We start from the raw sequence: 19,863 nt of genomic DNA, 5'->3' as shown, positions 1-19,863 counted from the left end.
GATGTCAGGCAGATCAGATGCCCTCTATGATCACAAATCTTTTGTGTAAATATGAACCCAATCACTTACACGTACTTCCCAGATGAAAAGAAAACCGTAAGCGATAATAAGTATTTGTAAAGTTCCTAGTGATCCTTATAAAAGGCACACAGATCTATTTATCTCAAAATGCTCTAAAATTATACTATGTCTACACTACCGGAGAACTAAAATTGGTATGAAATGTTCCCATACAAAGGAGTAACACCACAATAATTAAAACATAAATTACTTTCTATCTGGAAACTACCAGGTAAGTTTTATTTCTCCTGCTGAATGCTCAAATGTATCTCAGCAAATCTTTGAATGAATTTGTTGCTTGCAATTTTCCTGCATTGTACAAGCCTATTTCAATGAATGCCTTGCAAACGGTGAATTTCAGATAGCTCGTAGTCAAATTTAGAAATTTGTTCCATATTGAATAATTATAGAAGCCCTGGTACTGCATGTGTTCCCCATTTTGGTAGCTATGTACTAACAGCTTGCAGTGCATCACAGGAAACATGCGATGCAGAGTTCATATTCAGAGATAATTAGAGCAAACACATTTCATTTGCTTAGAGAAAATCACATAGAAGAAACACCGCTGTTGGAATGATCACAGAAAGATAAAGAATGCTACAGAAAAGGTAAAAAAAAGCCCAACAAACATTCAAACAGAACATTCATACAAAAAGCGAAATTAATTACAAGCTGGTTTCTGGCCCCAGTTTACTGAGTGAGGGGTGTTGAGTGAAGAGAGGAAATTAGTTACATTTTTGAGGGTTTGACACAGCTTAAAGAATAATTTTCATGACATCAACAAATAGTTTGATTTGGAATACAAGTACAAAATTCAACTCACTAGCAAGTCCTTATTGGGGTAAAAATGATCATCCTGCAGGTGTGCAGAACTAAAAAACCAAAAAGAACCCTTCCCACTCCTGAATATGAAGAGTAAAGGTTATTCAAATCCTTCCGCCTTTTATTCAGTAAATCCATCCCTTGAAACACACCGTGCAGTGGATTGCTATACGCACAGCCTGTCATTGCACGTGCCCATGTGTCACACAAACATCGGGTATTTGGCTGGAATAGCTGTTACTGGGCCACCGCATGGCTAAAAATGGTGGGCAAGGATAAAATAATGCTTTAAGCTCCAGCCAGCAAACCAGCTATCTAGGGAGCCTACATTTCCTCCCGCAATAAGCATAAGAACTGCAGATTACAGATTTGCATGGACAGATTCCTGCTGCTAACACAGATATCCACGTCAACAGTGAGAATTTTGTCCTAGAAGAGGAGTCTACACCAACGGGGCCAGCCTGGTTCCCAGGTTGGTGCTGAGGTGTCGGTAGGAGCTCAGAGCAAAAGCACATCCATCCGTGCGGACACGCCAGACACCACATGGCCCTTAGCACCGCAGGGATGAATTCAACCGGTGGTGAAGATATCACCTCTGTCCTGCTGTCAGTTTTCCAGCGGTGCTGTGAGAGCGCTCTGGGGCTGCAAACCACACCAACCAACAGCTAATAGACAGTGTCAGTGTACTGGAGCATATGCAATGTAAGCCCCGGGGTTTTAGAACCAGGAAAACTGTGCTGCAAACCACCATCTGTGTGCTGCTCTTTATTTCAGCTCTTAAAGCAGAAGAGATCGCAAAGTCACAAAGTACCAACCAGTGTGCCCCAGAAGCTGTACAGCATTACAGCAAAGTCATGCATGAGCATCACCTGGGGTAGGGACAATTTGTTCTTGGCTATGTATGGTTCCATTAAGTGATTATTTTGGAAAATCCCACCTCTACAGGGCATCAAGAGGTACCTCTGGTTACGTATGAATCCTAGGAGGGTGACACCCAGCAACAATCCTTATCATACTAATACGATAACCTGTACCAGAGATAGCAATTCAGAGCAGCTTGTCTCACATATCCAGCTCTCTGGCCACTCTGTCAGGATATGGCTGTAGAAATTGGAGTCAAGTCAATTTAAAAACCCCAAGCTCATCAAAACACAAGAGCTTTGCTTAAGAAACCACCAAAATCCTAGGACAGGACTCACACTTTGAGTCCTCTTTGAGTCCACAGATGAAGACTGGCTGGATTTTTGTTCACTTGCTTGTTCTTCCTCAGGACAAATACATTTAAAACCAGTTTTCTCTTGCCAACAGGTTGCTATTAAGATCCATGGGCAAACCCCTGCAATTTATTGGTAGTCTAACACTATTTGCAAAAAAAAAAACCCAAAAAAACAAAACCCAAGCCAAAATTAGATTACAAACATAATAAATTGCCTTCCCAAAGGCACCCTGTGCGTCCTGCAGCCAGCACAGTCCCAGTGCCACCAGCAGTCCCTCGGCAAGGCTGTTGAGCCAAACCCAGCAATGGCCCACGTGCAGTTCCCACTAAGGGCACACAATGGCCATCTACAGCGTAGAGCTGATGGTCCATCCTTGCTGCTGGGATGTTTTACACACCAAGTTCCACCTTTCACCAAAAAGGTTGGTGAGACACACTGTACGGAGCCTCCGCACCACAGCTCAGCGGAGAGCAGTGTGCTGGAGAGATGGGTGTTTAAATATTGAAGAACTTAGTAACAAATGCTAGGTACGCAGAGCAGGTAAATCATTTAACAACTTCTCTGTGTTTATTAGCCAAAGCAAATATTCACAGTGCGATGTGCCAACAACAAAAGGTGTATTTTTCTGTTTGGACCAGGCAAGAGTTCTCTACTCAGCTTGCAGCATTGACTTTATTTTCTTTCCCAATTCTGGAGAGAAAAAAAAAAATTTTACACCAAACTTCTAACCATAATCCAGCTGTCCCTGAAGACAGAAGCTACCCCAAGTGAAGAACACATTTTGATTTGCTAATGCTTTCCTGCTTCCCTCCAGTTTGCACTTCAAGTAGGCGTCAGTCTCTAGGAAGCTCAGAAATACACTCTTCACCTCTTGGAGCTCAACTTCTCACAGTAACACAGTAAAACACCTCCTGCTCCAGGAGCTTATTAGGTTGAGCAGGACTTGTCCTTGTCAGTCTGCTGCTCAAGTGTGAAAATAATTATTCCTTTGGCACTTTATTCAGTTCCGTTCTGCTCCTTATAATAAGTATTGGAGCTCATTAGCACAAAATATAGTGTCTGAGAAGTATTAATGCAAAGCAAAATATCCACGTGAAACATGGAGATAAAGAGTTTGAAATCTATGTATAAAGCTCCATTTCCCAAAGTTTCAGTGGGCATGAAAGCCATCTAGGTCTGGAAACTCGGGGAAAAATCTTTCTGGTTTTGGTGTCCATAACAGCCCACCTAAGCAATCCAAACAGATGCTTTTATTTAGGCATTTAAGAAGAAAAACACCCAAAACCCCAGACAAAACAAAAGCTTCATGAGACTGCATGAAAACAGAGGGGAGAGCACCCTGCCGTGGGTCAGTCTCTGCGGAGAGGGAAATGGGGTTCTCAAGCCCCTCTGCCCAAGAAGAGTCCCACTACCTGGCACGGTGCACCTCAAGCATGTGCTATAAGCACAAACAGGCTCGTCCCACCACAGGCTGTTTTAAAAGAAGACCACCATACACTCTCCATATTTTGTGTTAGGCATCTACAAACTGACCTCTGCTATGAACATTAGGTGCTTTAGCCCCGATGAAGAGGAGAACTTTGGACATACCCTTTTCCGAAGCCTTCATCATTGGCCTGCTTAGATGTCCCCATGTGTTGACCATTGTGTATCCTATTCACATGCTACATGTATCGGAGGGCAATGACGAACAGTTTTAGGGTTATAGCTTCCCAAGACTCCAGATCCTTCCAGTTAAGTACTACAAAGCTGAGGTCTCTTGTGCCTTAAAAGAAAACTGTTTGCAGATAGAGATCAAACACACCATGAACATCACAACTACCCTGCACAGCATGACAACTCGCTTTGTCTTTCCACTGAAACACCTCGAGAGGCAGAGAAGCTGCAGTCTCCTTCACGGACACAGACATCACACCACTGAGGGTCCTACCCCACTGACTGTTGTACTGTTTCCTTGAGGACTTACTCCTCAAGGCTGGGACTCCCCATGCTGGGGAAAACTGCAGCAGTAGCTTTCCAACCTTTCACTTCCATGAGAGTAGCAAAGCTGGGCCAGATCACAAGATAAAATACGGGACTGTGCCTCTTCACCTTGAAAGTGTTTTCCATCAGTTACAGAGTATGTTTTCTGTACATCAACCTACGGAAACTGCAGCAGGCTGGCCTCAGCACTCGCTCTTGCCCACCAAACCTCCGGAGTGTTTTGCAAGGTGCAAGCACAAACCCTGTTGACTCCTTGGCGTTAACGGTTGCCCCTTCCTGTATGGGCTGGCTCGCTGCTGCTAATCAGTCACCCAGTAAAAAGAAAAGGAGCTGGTCTACGTGCTCGGAGGCTGGTGTGCACGTAATTAGCTCACCGACCTCAGCCACTGAACATGAAGGTTAAACACAAGAGCGGATATGAACTTTGGACGCTCATCAAAGATACACTTGGTAACAGGGGGGATGTTTAGAAAGGAGATAAACATCACTGCAAGGAAGGCCAGAGAGAGGGGTCCTAAAATGCCTGCTCCCATACAGCCCCCCATCTGAAGGAATGCACCCAAAGGGGCAATGACATGGAGGCGTCATTGCTGCCATTCACTCATTTTACATCTGAAGCCACATGCTGCACTTCTAGAGCCACTTGTCACACTGAAGCTAACCTGAGAGCAGGCAGCATTTACATAGCAAGAGATGTGCATGACTAGCATCTTCCTGCATGCTCTTTACTGCTACCAAATAATTTTTTTTTTTTTTTTGGTCCCCTTGTTATCTCTGTTCTCTAGCAATTTGCTGCTCCTGCTGGGACATGCAGTGAGTTTGGTCTCAAATTAATGAGAGCCGAGTGGTATGCAATGTCACGACTGTGCTGTTAATGATGAACAAGAGCAGCAGCCCTCAGCCTCTGTAGGCAGGGCAACACCCACACCTAAGAGATGGTCCATGTTTACAGGTGCTGGTGAAGAGTCACAATGTCAAAAATTAGAATGAAAAAAAACAGTGCATGTGGGAGGGGAAAAAAAAAATCTATGCTTCCCTTCCCTTTCTTTCTTTTTTCCCTTTAAGTAAAACTAACAAAACAGAATTAAAAAAATGAGGATAAACTTAGACAAAAAAAGGGAATTAAGAAAAAACTTTGATTTTCATTACTCATCATCTCATTGAAACAAATGTTGCCTTACGCTAAGAAACTCTCAGCCACAGTAATGGGAGTGCAGAAGGTTCTTCACTTTCTATCTTCTTTCTTTAGGAGCAAACAGGAAAATGGTGTGTGCAATGCACGCATAAACTCTCCCCAGTAACTCCAGTAATGGGACAAAGTAAGGTTGTTCTGAATGACTGTGGGATAGGAAAGAGGACGAGTGTTTCAATCTGATATATTTCAATGACTTTACCAGCCTAAAAGCCCTTCCTCTAACGAAGGTCGTGTCTGGCACAATGTCTTTATCTGATCCTTTATCTGTACAGAGGAAAGAGTGCCAGGCCCATTGCTTCCTACGAGCATACGTCATTGTGGTTAATGTATAACATCCCTCATTATGTCCTCACATACAACGAGGGGTTGACGTGATGCTCTACACGTCCGTTCTCCTCTAACATCAACTCTGAAGGATTCCACCAGCTCCAGCCCCACCTTGAACCAATGCCATCTCCAATGCTCTGTGAGAAATGTGAGTGTTGGCTTGCAGCAACTCATGCTGCTTCCCACTTCAGTTGTAATCTAAATACTGGCTAAAATAAACAGGTTATGGCTTATATCGTCACTGCATCATCCCATCCTGAACCAGTTCTTACCCTGGGAAACTCCCACTGAGTCAGAAAGAGTTTGTCTTGAGCGAGTGCTTCGGGCTAGGAGGAAAGGTTTCAACCACCACCATCACTTGGGGGTATGTGAAGGGGGGGGAAGTTCAAGGAAGCAATGAAAAGGTTTGTTTTGTTTTGTGTGGGTTTTTAGCTGAACGGGCTTGATCCCACAGGAAAGGGACAAAATCTAGGGACCTTACAGAGAATCTATTAAAGCGGTTGCAACGGAGCAAGCTGGCCACCCTTATCCAGAATTAAACGGATCAGTCACAGATAATGTCAGCTTGTGTGGTCCTTGATCTCCCGATTACCTTGCCAGGGTGAGGATGTGTTGAAAGATGAGAGCCCCCAGCCAGAAAATCCTCTGGCAGCTCCCTGCCTAAGAATGCAGAGTTTTATCTTCCTCTCCAGAGGCCCTGTTTCAGCTTTGCAGAACAAAATCAGCTCTGGCCTGGTAGGAGAAAAGCTCTCCCAACCAGCTAACCATGCCATCTCCTAAAACAAGGGCTTTCACTAGCCCTGGAGGAACAGAATACACACTGGGTTTCCCTTCTGTCCTTGTGGCTTGAACCACCCACCTTGGGCTTCCAACACAAGAGTTACCCTACAACAGCTAGACTTAGTAGTACAGGAAAATAAGGACATTCCCATCCCCCTGCTAGCCAGGCTGCCTGGCCAGAGAAGCAGATTATGGCTTATGCTGGAAAAAGAGAGCTCTGATGAGGAAAACCATCCCGAGCAGCTCTTTCAAGCCCAAATGCAGGTACTGAGGGTATTTATTTGATTATTACCAACTGCCCTTGTTCACTTTTTACAAAGTTTCCATTGTGCAATGCTTTCCTGAAGGCCCAAAGGATTGCTGAGCTGCCTTTAATCAAACCGACAGCGCTCGCATTGCAGGTGGCTAACAGCGTACAGCAACTTGCACTTGTGAATCTCGGAGGGGTTCAATGTGATTTTAACTGAAGGATGTTACAAGCTCACATCTCAACAGCACCGAGTAGAAAAAGAGGTCTGAATCCCAGCTCAGATGATGCTCTGTATAGAGATCTCCCTACATCTGCTATACCAAAAGCGCTACAGCTGGCCACCACCCTGACATCCTTTAGGAAAAGGATCAGGAACTGGAGGGGGGAAAAAAACCTGCAATAATATTTACCTTTCCAGGCCATGGCTGAAATCCTTTATGGCAGATGGACCAGCAGCTTCATGAGACATTATCATCTATTTTATTTTTAGGGGATTTCACGTGAAGGCATAACAACAAAACTGAACCAAAGGAAGAGAGACAGTCATTAGGAGGAACAAGCAGTTCAACCCAGTCACCTCTTAGCTTGCTCCATAAGGTACTCCTTTGCTTTAACTACTTGTCAATTGCTTTTTGTGCTGGATTAAACCTTCCTGATCAGCATTTTCAGCACTCTGCTGTCCCACTGAATCCAGGCTTTAAATGCCTTTGTCGATAAAAATGGTTTGGAAGCACATCTCTGTTCGTTGATGGGTCCTGTTCACTCACATCTGCTTAACACCCCAGAAAGCTGTGCAGCCAGATTCCCTCCTTGCCCTCAGCTTCCCTCATTCTCTCCTCTCCACCTGGCTTTACAGTTTGGGATCCTGCATACTGATGGGTCATCCACAGCTCTCAAATTATGGAACAACTGGCTAGCATTTACTGCACCAAAGAAAGAGCGTGGCATTTCAAGGTTGTGCCTAGATGAGATGCCGTGTTTTGTACAGTGCAGCTGTTCCATTGTGTAGTTTAGGAAAAAAGTTCCCATGAACCTAAAAACTATGAAAACATTTTACCGGGCCACCTACAGCAGCTTCAGTTGTGTGGCATTAATGAGAATGACAGCAATACGTTAATCAAATAATCCTGCTGAATTTAATATGTGGGGTGTGTTCTGCCTTGCAACTCTTTTATTCCTATAATTGGCAGATGAACCAGTTATAGGCTTATGATTTTTTTCACTGCAGTAATTAATTCTGTGCAATTTTAAAACCTGCTGCATTGCTTTCAAGTTATTGAAATGATCCACGCATCTCTACGTGATCCTTTAAATACCAGACCAGAGGAGGGGTTAAAACCAAACAACAGCATTCCCCTTGAATGTGTTGGTTGGTGCCTTTAAGGCATCCCTTTTTTATCTGGAAAGGGCAGGCTGTCATTTCCAGGAGATCTTAAAAATGATCAAATAATCAGTAGAGTGGTACCCAGGATGCTCTCTTCAAAAACATTTCCTTTTGGATGAAATACTTCGCTCAAGCCATTCCAAACAGTCGGAAATAAAGATCAAGTACATTTTGAACTGCAACATTACTTCAAATAAAAAGTACTCAGCGCTTTGTTTTGCAAGTGTTAAACCAAGATCTTTGCTGATTTCTGATTCATTGAGGAAAGGATAAGGGGATGTTGGGTAGAAGTGACTTTTTCAGGGAGAAGGTGCAGACAAAACCATTGTGCTCAGCTCCTGTCACCTGCTGCAGCCAGGACTGATTTTTGCTGGATTAGTGTCAGATGCTGATCTCCTTAATTACAGTGAGGGCTGTTCTCCTCCGTAGCTGCTTTGTCCTATTCTAGCAGGACTAACTATGGTGAAAGACCGGATTCAGGAGGAGTTGGCATTATCCAGAACCTCAAACTACAGGATACTTTTTGCCTAGAATCTTTTCACCTAGGACTCTGAAGGAGGACACCAAATTTATGCTCCCAGCTCTGCTTATTGAGGCTGAACTTGGAGAAGGTGGTTTTACCTCTGGGAACCTTTACATCCACCTTTTCCGCTTTCTCCATCTCCACTGTCCTTTGCCTGGCTTCTCTGGTTAGGCTCTAAGCTCTGCAAAACAGGATGGATCTCCCACCACAGCAGCAGCAGTGTTGAGCTCCAAATATGGCCTTTTCTAAAATGGATGTCAGTATAATGTCATTAATCACCATAGTCAAACGTAAGTGTGCATTTCTTATTTTCTCTGCATCGGTAAATCTTGGTGCCCCTCTCCACCCCAGAGCAGGATGTTCAAACTGCCACTGACATAGCGCATGGGCCAACTTTGAGAGCATGACAAATTTTGGAGAAGCAAGGGTAGACCAGAGCTGCAACTGAACGCCTTCTCCTCCTGCCCCATAACAGACAACACAGAAATTTATTCATTCCCTAGGACTTACACTCAGTAGCCTCTTCACTGTAGCATGATGCGCTATTAAGTAAAGATAATGGTGAATGCAACCGCAGGCAGCGAACAAACAGCTATTTGGAGATAAGTCAGGCAGCTAAATAGGCCCTTATGAGGCCAGTGCCACTGAACCCAGGACTCGGATGCCCAATTAGCTCCATCACAGGCTAGAGAGTTGGCCCACAGCCTGTGTTGGAGGGAGACAGATCTTTCGTTAGCGCACAGAGGCAGCTCTGATCTCTTCCGCGATGCATATGACATACTTGTATGAATCCATTTGGCCTAACAAAGTGGTTATTTCAGCAGTAACACTAATGAAGCCTCATTTACCACTCATTTGCAGCCTGTGTGCCTACACTGTCAACCCAACTGCCCGAGTTCCTCCCTCCTCGCCACAACCATCTTTCATTTTTCTCTCCAACAAGAACACCCAGCTTTTCCCCCACGTCTCGTCATTCAGCCCAGGGTAACCTCAGCTTTCTGGGGTGCAGTGTCTCCCCCACCCTTCTCCTGAGCAAGCGGCGGTGTGTGCCAGGGCTGGTGCAGAGACGCTTCCCTGCTGATAGGGGAGCTGCTGTGGGTGCAGGCGAGGATGCTAATTGCTGCTGCTCCCAACAGGTATGTGCTGAAAACAAAGAGGAGGGGAGAAAGGAAGGGGCAGATAGCACAGAAAACATCAGGTAGGACCAACATAGTATTACCTTCAATCTTTTTTTTTTGCTGACTAGCAATAAGCAAAAATTTTCTGATGGGAGGATCATTCAAGCTGGTCTCAGAAATAACCCCACGGTGTAAGGGCCACCCAGGTCCGGAAGCTGCATGCAGCAGCGGCACGCTCAGCATCTCCATCCCTGTTCCCTGGGATCCCACCCGGCTGTCCAGGGCAGTGATGTCTCCTACAGCACAAACAGCCCTTTCCACAGAGAAGTCACCGCTTGATTCATAGGCTTTTGTGAAGGCTGATTCAGCTGGGGCTCATTCATGCCTTGTCTTGGCCACAGGAACTAACACTTCGCTCCTCGCACAGTCCTGCGGCTGTCACGGGGGGGACACACGTTATTGCTCCATGGGACCACAGACAGGCTCCCTGGCTCAGCCCAATGCCCTGGGCCAAGCAGGTTTGCCCTAACAGAGAGCAGAGGCTCAAGTCACCACGTTCAAGTCACCGAGGGCCTGGGGAGAGTCTTGCACGTGGGAGCGTGCGCACGCAGGGGGTGGCTACCAGACCCTTCCACGCAGCCCCAAGGCACCCTGCAAACCCAACCAACCATGGACCCTAAACTTCTCACACTGCTTGCTTTTTCTCTCCTCTCCTCCTGATGTCAACTCCTGGTGCAATCCCAGAAATAACATGGACAAATTCTTGGCTTGCTTTTTTTGGCAGCTCCTCCCACCAAGGAAAGAGGGAGATTACACTGCGGGCTATTCAGGCAAGCTGGCACGCCGGCCACAAATACGCTTTCTAGCCCATACGGCTCTAATGATAAATCCTGGCCAAGCTGAACAGACAGTTTCGACTTCAGAGCGTGTTTGGAACGGCCAGCGCTGTGCTAGACAACCCGCCTACACGTTTAGAAGGTGCTATTTATTTATTAAGTATATTTAACGAGTAGAAATAGAGCTGTGTGGTGGGCACAGTGACCAAGGGTGACTGGTGTGGGACGAGAGGCTCCCAGCACTCCCGGCATGTTGAACACACACCGCCTGGCACCACCACCTGGATTGCAAAGATAAGTAGCTGGGTGATCACCTTTTAATCTGCGCATAATTAGCGAGAGGCAGATGTCAATCGGCAGAGAGGCCAAAGAAAACGAGGCCATTTACAGACACTAAGCCACAAAGAAACCTGTATCTAACCTGGCGTGTCCCAAAGACACAAGCTTAGAAATAACAACGCGCAGCGTTTCATCGGGTTGCCGCAGAAGCTGCGTGCTGTGTATGGTACACGACAGCATTCACACTCGAAAATGCAGCTTTGTGTTGTGGTAGGTGGTAAATGAAAGAACATTTTGTTACTCTGGGTTTACACAGCATTTACTACACCATGGCACCACTTCTAGGAGTTTGTTTCCAGTGATAACAATATCATCCTTGGATTTTCCTTTTTTTTTTTTTTTTTTTTTTTAAATACAGTGCCCACGCACAACTCAAAGCAATATGAAACTGAGAAACACACCAAACAAGGCTGGTTTAAAGAAAACCAGCAGATTGTTTTTAAATTTACAAATACTTCAATGACTAAAAGTCTGAAACAGTCCCAAGTTAATGAAGATTTTTATGGAAAGTACACAGGATCTTTCATGCTCATGCATAATAGATGGGTTGCACCCAAACGAATCCTGCCAGGCCTAAAGATGAAATGTCAAATCATCCCTTGCAGGGCAGTGAACATACAATTTGGTCCCAGTAGGCCTACCTCTTCCCAGCTGAAGCCTGTTTAGACAAAAAGATAAGATTAAACTAGGCCAGTTTACACCCTACTCTAGTTCTACTTTTTTATAAATTCCTGCACTGTTCAGACCTAAGAATTTAATTTACCTGATCACAAAGATTCAAGCCAGACATAACATTTGGATCTGGAAACGGGCAAGGATGTCCCCAACGAGGAGGTTGGCCAACTTGCAGCTTTGATTGAGCCACATCTCATTGCAGTTGGCGTTACAGCCAGGACTGAGTAGCACCTCAAATCCTTGTACACGCCAATGAATCCATAACTCTGGATTCACAAACCCTAACAGCACCACAGAAAGTAAACTGGGAAGTTTGAGATCTCCAGAGCCAAACATAAATTAGGGACACGTAGGAGCATTATATCTGTGAGATGTTGGGTTCTGTTGTGCAGCCAAGTTGTCACTCTGGTCCCAGCATTATGGATTACAGCCGAAAACCCTTTCTGTTACACAAAAAGCAAGCAGAAGACATACTTGCTAGTCCAAGACCTACTTCCTAGTCCTTTCTTACAGATCTTATACTTTCTGCCACGTAGACACTGTGTGGTGGATGATAGAGCAACTTTGTGCTGGAGCCCAGTAAAATCCACAAAAGATGTGCACATTTTGAAACCCAGGGGTATGTCATTACTCATAAAACAATTGCTGGGGGGCTTCAGAAGACAGGGTGGGAGGGGAATCTGGAGGAGGTTGCAGCATCTGGCTCATGGGATACTGAAGTGGAGAAACTTCACTTTCTGCTGAAAATCAAAGTCTAGCTTGTTGCCTTGACCAGCAGCCACGTAGTCACCAAAACTTAATACCATGTCTCAAGCAGAGCAAAGATGTAGGAACATCTACACTACGTCTAGACATAGATTAAGAGCACTCATCTGAAACAGAGATTTAAATTGAACCTACCAGCCTCTAGACAACCTAGACCCAGCCTATATTACACCAGTTTTCTTTAGGGGGACAGCCAGTAAATAATCCCCATGATATCAGGCAATGGTGGAAGATTCTGCCAGGCCAGATGGAGTTGTGCAAAAGGCTGCTGACTTGATGATGCTAGTATGAAGAAAGCCCAGATGTTTGTAACTGTTCATGGGCCAGAAACCCACAGCACAGCTCTCCCGGTTAGATCTTCAAATATATAAATGCTCAGCCTTTACAGTGCTTTTGAAGATGCTGGATCACAACAACCGACTGGACTGCCAGCAAGTAATTCTTTATAAAGCGCATTAAGCTGCCCAAACAGGAGTCCTACTCTGTGCTACAGCAGCTGTAATCTTACTGAATATCACGCACGGATTCCTGCTAAGGAAGGCTGCAAGGACTTCCATTTTAGTCCTCCTCTGCAAATGCCCATAATGTTCCTGAATTTTCTGAGCTGCAACTTTTCACACTGCTTTCTCTGCCAGTGTTGGCTTTCATTATTTCTTTTAAATATAAACTTGGAGCAAAACCTCTTCAGATGTTTTAAATTACAAATGTGTGGAAAAAAATATAATTTTCTACATTAAAAAGAAAGTCTTGTGTGCAAGTGCGAGGGAGACACACAGAAGGAAAGAAGCAGGGAATAGCTCAAAAATGGCAATACTTTGAAACCTGAAACTTGGCATGGGAACAGTTCCTGACAAAGTGTATGCTCTGCTAAGTTTAGAAGAAATTGTGGTTGTAAAATAAAGCTATGAACACTTGAGAGTACGCCCTAGTGCACAGACAGCAGAGGACACTGTTCGTATTTAGCTATTAACGCGCACGGGCTGCACGCACGTACCTGAGAATTACTGTTTGCATCACAAGTAGCAATCACAAATAAAGACCCTCCAGGACTAAAGCTAAAAGCTCCCATAGCTTGGGATAGAAAGAAAAAACTTTTAAAAAGCCAAGGGCCTATCCTTCCAGTACGTACCAAGATATATGAGCAATTTAGGGTGTACTAAACCAGAAAGGCAAAGCCTCGAGTTTGGACCAGTGAGCCACTAATCGCTAATTCATGGCTTCTGCACCAAAAAGCAACCCAGTGCCTCTATCGTTTAAAAACCAAAAAATAAATCCGACTAGACCTCCCCACTACTGTAAGAGTGACTTTCCAATTCCACAGCCATGTTCCTCCTGCTTTTAATCCTCCCCGGTTCATTCCGTCACGACGGGACGCAAGGGGAGAGGCAATGCCAAGGTGGGCAGAGCACAGATGGCTGCCTGGGGAGCCCCTCCCGTGGCAGGGATAATGTCCCCGAGATTAAACGGGGCGAGTGCCAACAGATGCGAGTCCCAGCACACCAAGGACAAGTAATCCTTGCAGCAGGGAGCAGCAATTAGATCAGACACCTTTATTTGGGTCAGGCCAGAGCTGGGATTGTTCCAAGCCTCAGTAACAGGTACAGCGAGCACCCCGAACGCAGAATAAGTTTTGCGTTCACATTCAGAAATGCTCAAAGAGTTTTGGCATTTGTCCCCAGCCCCCAACTATCCACCTGCATGAGAAAAATAGGCTGTTCAAGCAAGGCCGGATTAAACCCAGAGTCACGTGTAGGGCAGCACGGGGGTGGGAAAGGGTCAGCAATACCGTAGAGGATTGCAGCCAGGAGAGATGTTCCTTCTCTGGCTGGGCAAGGGATGAGTGATGCAATTTTTAAACTGGAAGAATAATCCATCACTGGAGACTGGGACTTGGACAACCTGGACAGACCTAGATATTCCTCTGTGCACAGGTGTCCACCTGCAAGTTACAGGTTTCTGCACAATACCGTACTTTTGCAGATGCCGGCCATGTTGATGCAGAGCCAAGGGAGGCTCTGATCGCAGCTGATGAAGTCAGCCAGCCAGTGCGAAGAGAAAAGAGCTTGTTCTTAGACACGAGGATGGAAGCTGCGTTCACACTTGGGACTGAGCTCCCAGGCCTCACAGAGGGTGAGCAAGAGCATCTCATTTTCAGTGACTGCTACTTAAAACTCCACTGGAAGCTGATGGAGAGAACATCAAACCTAAGAGCGCACCTGCTTTCCCATCCTGGTGCCGCAGTTGTGCTCTGGTTTTCCTCTGTTTCAATTCACATCACCTACACAGTTGTTTCATAGGTGTCCAACGTGCTCCCGTATGTAATCATACCAGTCCTACCAGTGCACATCTTGCTCATGGAGACCTTTTCTCCTCTCACATCACAGTTCTACATCCTTCCTGTTTTTCCATTATTGCTATTTCTCTTCGCTCTGTCTAGCTGAACCCCCGAGTGATGCACCCCTACACTAAAGTGCTGTTAGGAGAATGAGTGGAGGTTAGGCAGGGTTTCGACATCTTAGTATACCAGGAGCTGCTACTTTGATCTCCAAAGAGATGAAACTGAGAGCGTGCTCAGTCAGCACTAGTCCCAGCATTTCACCCCTCCACTTCTCTCATTACGCCCAAACCAACAGCTATGGTGGGAAAATAGGATAGACAAACACTGTCAACCCCAGCACAAGGCTGAACCTGTACGGATGCCTTCTGAGACATTTGTCCACCAGCTAACAGCTCCCCAGTGTATAAACCCAGTATTTGCACAAAGTGCTGATTCTGAGCAGCGCTGTTCATCCGTGGATCTCACAGCACTATCCTGAGGAAAGCAGGTAGGAAAAAAAGTAGAGTTATTCCTATTTTAGGTAAGATGAAGCACTGAGCAGCTCTGAGGTTTCAATCCAGCGGAGCACTGCTCATCGGTACTGGTACCTGTGGTCCAGCCTCAAACTACCCTGACTTCCTCAGTCCCAAACTGCACAGGCACTCAGAAGAGCCTTGCGGACAAGAACGGTGCCATGAAGAGCTAGAAATAACAACAGCTCCATTTCATTTTTATATTCAAAGTACGCGGTACATTGTGGTTGAACAACCGGCTGTAGCAGCACCTCACCAGGCTCTGACAGCCCCCCTCAGATTTAACCTGGGAGACTTCACTTGACCAGCGAGCCTGGCGGGAAGGAGCCTCCCAGCCCTCACCCTGCCTGCTGACATTTCCAACAAAAGGTTCAATTTGTGTAATTCGGGAGATGAGCTCTCTGTTTGCCCACCTTTAAAAGCTGGACTAGAGCAGCCAAATCATTTCACTCGGGAAATTATGTCTGGACACAGACAGGCAGCGGTGAATACACAAGCTGAAGCTCAGTGTGCCCCTGTAAACACCACATTTCCTTCCTCACACATACACATAAAATAACTGGGATGGTTTTAAACAGCCTGTGTTCAGAGAGACCTTTCATTTTAGTTATCCTGGGTCAAAACAAATAACATCACGTGGTACCTCAAGGTGGTTTCTTTTGGCTTTTTATACTTGGAAAACACTGAGCGCATTTTTAAGGATCCAAGTAGTGTCCAAACAGGCACTGGCATCACTTCATATTAGTTCCATCATCCTCTGTGCTGCAAGCACGGAAAGTAAAAAACCTCAGGTACTGGGGAATGACCTGAACTTTGATCTGAAGCAAATGTGTGCAGAAGGTTGGAAAAAAATTCACATATACAAATTATTTTTGCATTTGTCATTTTCCAGCATTTTTTTTCCTTTTCCTTTTTCCTCCTGTTCTGGGGAAAAGCAAGAATAGAAAAGCAAAAATCCCAAGAGAACTACTGTAAAGTATTTTGAAGACAGCTTATTTGGAAGGGAAGTCAGAGACACAGCACACAAAAGCCTGCCCTAATGAGATTTCCAGTCCAATTTTGCCAAATTTAGGACATTTGCATATTGGGAATTTTACAGGCATCCAAACTGGAGTTAATTGAATACAAAACTTGCGTCAAGAAACCCAAGATACAAGTTGAACGCGCTGACCTTACAGCATTTGACCAGACCTTAAATGCAAGAACAGGAGAATTTGGGGAACAGTTCGGTATGTCAAACAAAGCAGGTAAAATGACTTGTCACAGGTTGCATTGTTCAACTGGGGAAATGACTGCAGCAAAGCTTCTCTGGCATCAGGATCTTGGCAGTATCATAGAAAAAGTTTAGATATTCGTGTGGATGATAAGACACGCTTAGGAACAAATGGCTTCAGGATCCTCGTGCTCCAGGGATGAACTTGGGAGATGCCAGCAGGAAAACATCTCCTTTGAGGATGGCATGGACAGCCACCCTCTGCACTCTAGAGACAACAGCCCACATCAGAGGTAGGATGTCAAAGAGGGTAAGAGGGACTTTAGTAACACTATGGATTTGCCTGCGTGGAGAAGGGAGTAGGACAACAAGATTACTTTGCCGATACTTTCAATCCTGCATTGACGATCCTCTGAGCTGCTTAGGGCAGGAGCGAGCCTTATCCTACACTTGGTGTAGGACTACCTCAGCGTGACCATAAATACATTAAAATATGCAAAATTAACATATATCCAAAGCAAGCTTAGTCCCAGATGCCTTTTCAATGAGAAACTCTGTCGCTGGGTGATTTTGCAGGTGATTTCTTTGATTCTGCTAAATTCAATAAAGTCAGGTGTCCACCAGCAACCTTGAAATGGCCAACGCAGCCTTGAAGCGGCCAATGCAGCCTTGAAGCAAGGATGAATTTCAGGATTGCCCTAGAGAGCTGGGACCACACAATGTCTCTCTCCTCCCATTGAGGACAAAGCTTGCATGGCTCTGCTCCAGCCATAATGAGAATCACGTTACTGAGATAATACCAGAGAGACGAGAGCAGCCTGGATTCACACCATTTCAGCCAATGGGTATTTTCACCAGGGGACCAGTATCTCAAACTCACACCCCATTTATTAGTCTCTCCTCTCCCATGGGAGCTATTCTGTGGGTGAAGCGGAGGAATTCACGCCAGGTCTCTTGCTCTCCCTGCTTCCCATCAGCAGAGTCCTTTTAAAGAGAAAAATCAGGCAACAACTGGTGACGTATGCACAAGCATTTCTGCCAGCATAGCTCTGCAAGGCAGGGATGTGAAGAGGTGCGATCCTTCGCTGATGGAGCTTACTGGCAACAATCCCATGTGTAGATACAGTTATACCAGGAAACTCCCCCCCCCCCTTTTTTTTTAACAAAGATAACTTGTGTTGTACAGTATGTCTGTGTCTGCACAGACATTTTTTACTTTACGTTCTGACAGTACAAAGCACGGCTATGTCCAGATGAGGAAGCATTTGGTGGGTGTAACAGCCTTTGGTGTCCTATTTTGGGCAGGTGTTCACAGCGTAGCCAAGACCTCAGATTTTTTGGAATAGATGAATACAACTTAGGTTTATCCCTTGACACATCTCAAAATAGCTTACTGGGAAGACATGAGAAAGGGGGGGTGAGAACATGATTTTCAGAGGTCTAGTCACATGCATAAAATGAAAAGCAACTGCATTTTCAGACCATGTTAGTCTCAAGAAAAAGCAAGCAGTAGGTGTTACTGGTGCAAGTATGGTGGATGGATGGAGACAGAGCAGACAAAGAGAGAAATAAACACAGCTGAAAGAAATTCTGATTTCTGATCAAGGGAATACATTAATGGAATATGGCACGCGATATTTGCCCAGCTGAGCACACAGCAGCAGCAAGCAGTGCGACCCACAACCGCAAAGTGAGAGAAAGCTGTTGGCAGCAGCAGTCCACAAAAAGGACATAAATAATTAGAGTTCTTCTAAACAAGGTCAAGTTTTAGCTGCTGCTTCTCTTCCTCTAACAGTCAAGGGAGATGGCTCAAAATGATTCAGGAGGAGTTTTGTCCTGGTAAATCTCAGAGCAAGGTAGAAGATTTGAAACGAATCAGAACCTACCTCTTTACCACAAACTTTGCTGTTCATTAAATGCAAGCTGAGCCATGACCTCAGCACGTCCTGGAAGATTAGGCCTGCTGCATCCTCAAAGCAGCTTTCCTGATGGGAGCGTGGTTGCTGACACCTTGAATTGTTTTAAGATGCCGCTGGAATTTTCACGTCCTGCCCCACAACGTGATGGAGCACTGGAGCCCCTGGAGCACTGAACCACGGCATTTCTCCAACAGTACTGCCCCTTCCACTACTTCTCACAAAAGGGGAAAAATAAACAGCATTGTTTGCAGATAGGGACTAAAAGGGTAGGGGGTTTTGTGGGGGTTTTTTTGTTGTTCACCCCCCCCCCCCCCCAATGTTTCAAGGCAGTTTAAATATCCCTCCATTCGCTGTTGCTGCTACATGAGTGGTTGATTCGTGGTTTAGGTCAGGAATGGCTGGAATATAATCATCAGTTCTTCAATACTATGGACATGCTTGGACATTTGCCTTTGCATCTTCTTCCTAGCACAAACAGCCTTGCCTTGCACAAACTTAATGGAAATAAAATGTGGCAAGGAAGTCAGAAAACACGATGTAAAGGGAGCAGCCAAGAGATTATTATGTTAGGATTTCTACTTTGTATTTCAATGCAAACACTCCTGGAAGCATCTGACTGATCACAGACTCTCTCTCCCAAAGCAAAAGACTCTTGTTCTCGTAACCCTTACTTCAGGTAAAGAAACAGCCAGGAAAAATAAATGCAGTGCTCAAGTGCCTGGATCTTTGTCATCCACCTTCAAGCCTCCATGCTCCTCTAGAAGACAGCACAGAGAAAATACCTGTTCTTGCTGCTGGCCATTTCATACTGAAAATCCCCACAGTTCCCCTCAGCATGAAGACATCCATCAGAAGGAAAGTTATTTTAGATCTGACAGGCAGTCAGGGGCAGAGCAGGATTGTTACATAAAACATCAGTGGGAGTAAACAGGAACATTACTTATAGGCAGTAATGCTTCCATCTTGAGGGACCCTCACTGTACCACACAGGCTCTGGGATTCCTCCAAGTGATTAAATACATAGATTGGCTTTTTGGAAGCTATTCAAGACTTCATACTACATACCTGTCCTTTCTCCTGTATGTATTTTCTGGTTATGTGCACTTCTGCCAATGCTATCTGTCTCCTTCCATGGAATTTGCACTTAACACACAAGGGTCTTTTCCATCTGCAGTCAAAGGATGGAGCAGACAATGTATCTTGGCTTCTAAGGAGCCCTTACAATGTCTGGGTAAACATCTCTCCACTTGAGTACATTGTCCTACTGCAATGTCACGCAACCATCACTGCTGTATTCTGATTTGGAAGCACTTTGTACCCATTTGGCATTTTTCAACAAAACTGTGCAAGAATAAATGATCATTAGTGTCCAGTTATCATAGAACCACAGAATGGTTTGGGTTGGAAGGGACCTCAAAGACCATCTAGTTCCAACCCCCCTGCCATGGGCAGGGGCACCCTCCACTAGCCCAGGTTGCCCAAAGCCCCATCCAACCTGGCCTTGAACACTGCCAGGGATGGGGCATCCACAGCTTCTCTGGGCAACCTGTGCCAGTGCCTCCCCACCCTCACAGGGAAGAATTTCTTCCTAATATCTAACCTAAATC

The sequence above is a fragment of the Grus americana genome, chromosome 11, assembly GCF_028858705.1.
Source record: "Grus americana isolate bGruAme1 chromosome 11, bGruAme1.mat, whole genome shotgun sequence".
Lineage (NCBI taxonomy): Eukaryota > Metazoa > Chordata > Aves > Gruiformes > Gruidae > Grus > Grus americana.
The sequence above is the reverse complement of the archived record's forward strand: the minus strand, read 5'-3'. Positions refer to the sequence as shown.